This window comes from Bos javanicus, chromosome 15 (genome assembly GCF_032452875.1).
Source record: "Bos javanicus breed banteng chromosome 15, ARS-OSU_banteng_1.0, whole genome shotgun sequence".
In the NCBI taxonomy this organism is placed as follows: Eukaryota; Metazoa; Chordata; class Mammalia; order Artiodactyla; family Bovidae; genus Bos; species Bos javanicus.
In genome coordinates, this window is record NC_083882.1 from 83,412,879 (window position 1) to 83,419,766 (window position 6,888).

General features: G+C 44.1%; 1 long non-coding RNA gene across 1 annotated transcript in view; it reads left to right on the top strand.

The window, feature by feature from the left end:
• Positions 1-3,429, top strand: part of LOC133227155 (uncharacterized) — a 37,864-nt gene extending 34,435 nt beyond the window's left edge. Inside the window, exon 4 of the long non-coding RNA XR_009729736.1 lies at positions 3,157-3,429. This is a non-coding gene — a long non-coding RNA (uncharacterized LOC133227155). The remainder of the gene's footprint in view (positions 1-3,156) is intronic.
• The last annotated feature ends 3,459 nt before the right edge of the window (positions 3,430-6,888 follow it).

The following is a 6,888-nucleotide window of genomic DNA, read 5'->3' on the forward strand; positions in this document are numbered from 1 at the left end:
TAACTTATGTGCAGAATCTAAAATAATGATGCAAATGAGCTTATTTACAAAACAGAAACAGACTCACAGAGAACACACCAGGGGGTGGAGGGGTAGACTGGAACTTTGGGATTGACATGTGCTGTGCTCAGTCACTCAGTCGTGTCTGACTCTTTGTGACCCCATGGACTGCAGCCCGCCAGGCTCCTCTGTCCATGAGATTCTCCAGGCAAGGACACTGGAGTGGGTTGCCATACCCTCCTCCAGGGGATCTTCCCGACCCTGGGATAGAACCAGGTCTCCCACATTGCAGGTGATTTCTTTACAGTCTGAGCCACCAGGGAAGCCCAAGAATACTGGAGTGGGTAGCCTATCCCTTCTCCAGGGGATCTCTGGACCCAGGAATTGAACTGGGGTCTCCTGCATTGCAGGTGGATTCTTTACCAGCTGAGCTACCAGGGAAGCCCAGGACTGACACGTACACCCTGCTATATTTAAAATCGATAGCCAGCAAGTACCTGCTCTATCGCACAGGGAACCCTGCTCTGTAACAACCTACATGGGAAAAGAATTTGAAAAGGAATAGGTGGATATGTATAACTGAGTCATTTTTGCTGTACCTGAAACTAACACAACACTGTTAATCAACTCTAAAATAGAAATTAAGGACTTCCCTGGTCGTCCAGTGGTTAAGAATACACCTGCCGATGCAGAGAACGTGGGTTTGATCTCTGGTCTGGGAAGACTGCGCATGCTGCAGGCCACAACTAGTGGTCCTGCGTCCCCCTGAGCTCGTGTGCTGCAGCAGAGAAGCCGCCGCAACGAGGAGCAGCCCAGCTCACAGCAACCGGAGAAAGCCTGCGAGCAGCAGGGAAGGCCCAGGGCAGCCGAAAAGAAACAAACACTTAAGCAGTTAAAAGATTTCGCTTATCCTTTGCTTGGTCCCTTCCCGCTGCCCCATCAGTTCTATCCGCTGTTATCTTCCATTGGCCTTCCTTGTAATCTTCCATTTCTCTTCTTTTCTCTCTATAGTTCATCTTGCTCTCCATGATCATATAATTCACCTGCTTAAGAGTTTTTAATGCCTTCCTGTTTGTTAAATGACAGCTTTCACACCCCTCTGCTGGTTATTCAGTCTCTCCTGGGTCTGGCTTTCCCGGCTAACCCCACTGAGGACGGCCCTCGGTCATCCCTGCTCCGCACCATGTGGTACTCATCGGCCTCTTATCTATCTTTCATCTTTCCGCTGCATGTGATTCTGTTCTCTTTCTAGCAAGAAAACTTCTCCCTTTTGCCTAATGCAGATCCTGCCCACTTTTAAAATTCTAGGTTATGTTCTTTTGCGAAGCCTTTCTGAAACACTCCAGTTTAAATCTCTCTCCTTTCTCCAAAATTCTTTGTCACTCATACTGTTATGATTTTAGGGTTAATATACAGTCTTTACTGTATCTGTATGTTCTGTTCCAAATTGTATTCGAGGTTCCTGGAGGACAAGGGCTCTGTCTTCTGACAAATGATCATTTATTCCAAGGTAAGTCCAGACAAAGTGAGAGTGTTGAGCACGTGCTTGGGTTGGCTTACTTCATCCATCCCAGTGGCCCCCAACCTTTCTGGCACCAGGGACCTGTGTCTTGGAAGACAGTTTTTCCATGGGCTGGCATTGGGGGAGATGGTTTTGGGATGATTTAAGCACATTACATGTATTGTGCGCTTTATTTCTATTATTATTACATCATCTCCACTTCACATCATCAGACATCAGGTCCCAGAGCTTGGGGACACCTGCATTAAACCACTTTAGTAAGCGTGTACTATTATCTCCCCAATCTACAGATGAAGACATGTAGGATTAAAAGGTTAAAAAGTGCTTTGAAGTCGCGTAAGTTAGCAGTAGGAAAGCTAGCACTTGCCAGTCTGTTCATAGACTTCTGTGCTTAATCTTCGTCTGTACTACACTGCCTTCCCCTGTGCTTCATGTCTCTGAAGTGGTGGCTTGGGCGGTCAAGCATCAGCCTGCAATGCAGGAGGCTTGGGTTTGGTCCCTGGGTCGGGAAGATCCCCTGGAGTAGGCAATGGCAACCCACTCCACTATTCTTGCCTGGAGATTTCAATGGACAGAGGAGCCTGGAGGGCTGCAGCCCATGGGGTTGTGAAGAGTCAGATCCCACCGAGCGACTAACACTTCCAGCACTTCCAAGTGGCTTTGTTATTTGATTATAGTTCAGCCATAGGTAGAACTCTAGATGGTCTATTGGGAAAAGAGCACCTAAGATCTGAGACCAAAAATGTTGGATTACAGTGTTCCTGGACTAGAGAGGCATGATTTTAACCTGGACCGTAGTTTACCTGCATGGCCTGATTGACCTTAATGTTTCACCTGTTAGCACAAATTTGGGCTCACCTGAAGAAAAAAGTAAAATCTTGATTTGAGAGTTCTGACTGTGGGGTAAACAGGGAAGGGGGAATGATGTTCTCTCACTCAGAGGCTGAAAGCCTGCTTGGGGCAGAGGTTTCTGTGCCTCCTGGAGAGACTCATACCAGCTGGAGGATTTCCACATCAGACGTACCCAAACAAAAATATGTTTGTCCTTATTCTTGAATAAGTGTTATTCTTGAATAACGCTGTTTATATGTCATTATAAATGAGTTTTATATATGAATTTATGGATGCATAAATGGCATTCATAAAATTAATTCATAAAATGAAATATACATTTTATGTTGTTCAGTCACGAAGTCATGTCCGACTCTTTGCAACCCCATGGACTGCAAATTTTAAATATGTCTGCAAATCTGAGAAAATTATGTGTCTGAAGACACTATTTACTTTCTAAAAGAGACTCCAAGAGTATTTTCTGGCAGCAGCATCTGGAAAGATGAGTCAAAATTATGTCCCTTTTCTGTTAATACCTTGAGTCATATGGAATTTGCTTCTGAAAGTTGATAATGGTGGCATATAGGCAATCTCACAGAATAGTTTTCAACGTAATACTTTCACAAGCACACTCTTGAGTAAATCAAATGAACTGTTCAGACCAACAGCATTCAACAAAAGGTATTGTTCTCCTATTGCATAATGCTAGATAATATTTACTGGGTCCTGTATACCATGCTAATCATTGTACATCCTCTCACTTAAGTGGCCCTTCAGTCCTTTATTGTCTGTATTTTTTTCAGATGAAGATATTCAGGCTTAAAGGCTTTAACCAACTTGCCCAGCTAGCAAATGGGAAAGGAACAATTCCTCGTTCAGGCTGAAGCAAATCTCAGCTTCCGTCACGAAAATAAAGTACACAGAGCAGCACGCTGTGTGTAAGGCCGACTGGTGGGTGTCCCAGAGGGTCAAGTCCCTTCGTCCGAATTGTCCTTCATCAACAAACTTTTTCTCCTTGGAGTGAGTGCCACAAACCTTTCTCAGATCCTTACAAAGTCAGTGCTCAGAACCCTAATTTATAATCTCCCTCTTTTCTTTTTGCTCTTTCTTTTCACCCTCTCTCACCAACTACTCACTAAATCAATATTCATATTCATAAATTTTTTAAAAATTAATTTTATTGGAAATAGTTGCTTTCCAGTGTTAGTTTCTGCTGTACAGCAAAGGGAATCGGCCATGCACACACACACATCCTCTTTTCTGGACTTCCTTCCCATTCAGGTCTTCACAGGGACCAAGCGGAGTTCCCTGTGCTGGATGTTTTCATTCGTTATCTATTTTAGTAAATAGTAAAAACATTTATTAAGACCCTCCACTATGTCAGGCATAGCTCTAGTTTCTCGGAGAAGAGGGAAGAGGGTGGAGAATTATTCAGTGTGTCTACACTCACAGAGCTCAAAACCGAATGAAGATACAGTAATAAAAAGAATACAAGTCAAGCTCAGCTAGTGAAGCCGCTCAGTCGTGCCCGACTCTTTGAGACCCCATGGACTGCAGCCCACCAAGCTCCTCTGTCCATGGGATTTTCCAGGCAAGAGTACCGGAGTGGATTGCCATTTCTTTCTCCAGGGCATCTTCCTGACCCAGGAATCAAACCTGGGTCTCCCGCATTGTAGACAGACACTTTGCTGTCTGAGCCACCAGGGTGTCGTAAAAGGCCAGTGTGTGAGGAAAACTCAGGCACATCTCTTTCTATCCAATAATGCTTTTTGAAAAGTTCATGTAATTAGAATTATTTTTTTTAATGTATATGGGGGATTCTTTTCTTTTTTTAAAAAATTTATTTTTTAACTGGAGGATAATTGCTTTATAGAATTTTGTTGTTTTCTGTCAAACCTCAACATGAATCAGCCATAGGTATACACATATGGGGGATTCTTAATGAGAAGGAACCTTCTAGCTATTCCTCTTATAACAGAAGCAGACATTTTCTAATTCTTTGACTTCTATAAGTATGGTGTTTGTGATGATGGGTTTTTTTAAACCAGAGAAATCCTTGAAAGGACCGACATCTCTGTATTTCAAGGTTAGGATAGTGTTGGACTCAATCTAATCTAGGGGCTTCCCTGGTGGCTTAGTGGTAAAGAATCCACCTGCCAATGCAGAAGACACAGATTTGATCCCTGGGTCGGGAAGATCCCCTGGAGAAGGAAATGGCAACCCATTCCAGTATTCTTGCCTGGGAAATTCCATGGACAGGGGAGCCTGGTGGGCTACAGTCCACGGGCTCAGAAAGGATTCAGACATGACTGAGCAACTGAAACAGCAGTCTGATCTGGATCACGATCCCTTGACCAGGTTGGACAGAGCCTCCTTCTTGCCATTCGCCATTCTGAAAAGCATGGATTTCACTGCATGTGTTCTGGAACTCCCCTTCAACTGTCTAGTATAGAACACTGGTTCTGAGTCAAAACTGAACTTTGTTTCTGGGAAAATTTCCATACTTAGCTTCTGTTCCTGGACAATGTCCACCACGAGGCTTGTCCTGGTTACAAGTTAGAGTTTTCCCCAAGCTTCTAAAACTGGAGTCCAGAAGAAGATTCTTACCTTTTAATGTAGTCATGTGGATTACAAGTCATTGCAGATTTACGTGGATTCTTTGCTAAACGCTGAGGATGCCAGCGTTCTGTCTTCAAAGGATCCCCAGGCTGGTTTGCTGATCACTTATGGATTCAAGCATATCGCTATGTTAAAGCACTTCTCAAACTAGATCTGATTCAACTCTGGGACTGAGAGAACGTTTCATCCTGCCTCTTCTTTCTGTATAAGGCAAACCTGGATTTACTTATCATATCTTTGAAGCCTGGAACTAACCTCTGAAGTTCCCGTGATGTTTAGACTCAAAATTATCATCAAATAATGACATTCATAATAACAAAGCTGACTGAAGGGACACTCTTGGTCCCCAGAGATGACTTGGGAAGGTCTGCCTGGGAAGCATAAAGCTACAAGATTAAATTCAGTGTTCCTAATATTTAAAATTGCATCAGGAATATTCCATTGGTACATCTTCCCTAAGGATTATTTTTTCAGTCACTTGATGAATTCAACGATGAGGTCAGTTGGGGAAAAGAAAAATGATTATTTTCACTGATTTACCTTGAAATCATATTCAAAAAAGGAAATGTCCACATGGAGCATTATTCATGGCTCTTTTCCATATTCTGCAACATCCCATTCTCTCTCTGTTTTATGATTTTATTTATTACCTTGACTGTGCTGGGTCTTCGCTGCTGTGCGGGCTTTTCTCTGGCGGCAGCAGCAGGGGCTACTCTCCTGTTGCAGAGCACGGGCTCCAGGGTTCTGGGGTCGGTAGCTGTGACATGTGGTCTCAGTAGTCGTGGCTCCCAGGCTCTAGGACACAGGCTCAACAGTTGTGCACGAGCTTAGCTGCTCTGCGGTGTGTGGGATCTTCCTAGATCAGGCGCTGAACCCTGGTCTCCTGCACTGGCAGGTGGATTCTTTACCACTGAGCCACCGGGGAAGCCCTCCCCTTCTCTCTTTGTTCCTGGGAAATTAATTCCTCCTGACTTTCCTCTCGCATCTTTGATATTTCTTCTTAGTTCAGTTCAGTTCAGTTCAGTGGCTCAGTCGTGTCCGACTCTCTGTGACCCCATGGACTGCAACACACCAGGCCTCCCTGTCCATTACCAACTTCCGGACTTTACTCAAACTCGTGTCCATTGAGTCAGTGATGCCATCCAACCATCTCATCGCCTGTCATCCCCTTCTCCTGCCTTCAATCTTTCCCAGCATCAGGGTCTCTTCCAAGGAGTCAGTTCTTCACATCAGGTGGCCAAAGTATTGGAGTTTCAGCTTCAGCATCAGTCCTTCCAATAAATATTCAGGACTGATTTCCTTTAGGATCGACTGCTTTGCTTTAGGATTCATTTCTTAATCCATATTGCTGGTTTTCCCACTTTCCCTAACTCCCACTCAAGCTGGGTCTTTGTCTCGGTTCCTCTTTTCTGTTTACATTTTTTGGGGATAAGTAATCCAGTTTAGTTGTTTGACTTTAAATACAAACAACAGGTTGATAACGCTGAAATGCGCCATTCCCAGCCCTTGGACAGCACGGAGGCCATCCTAAAGGAAATTAACTCTGAATATTCTTACTCCTTGGAAGGAAAGTTATGACCAACCTAGATAGTATATTGAAAAGCAGAGATATTACTTTGCCAACAAAGGTCTGTCTAGTCAAGGCTATGGTTTTTCCAGTGGTCATGTATGGATGTGAGAGTTGGACTGGGAAGAAAGCTGAGCACTGAAGAATTGATGCTTTTGAACTGTGGTGTTGGAGAAGACTCTTGAGAGTCCCTTGGACTGCAAGGAGATCCAACCAGTCCATTCTGAAGGAGATCAGCCCTGGGTGTTCATTGGAAGGACTGATGCTAAAGCTGAAACTCCAGTACTTTGGCCACCGCATGCAAAGAGTTGACTCACTGGAAAGACCCTGATACTGGGAGGGATGGGGG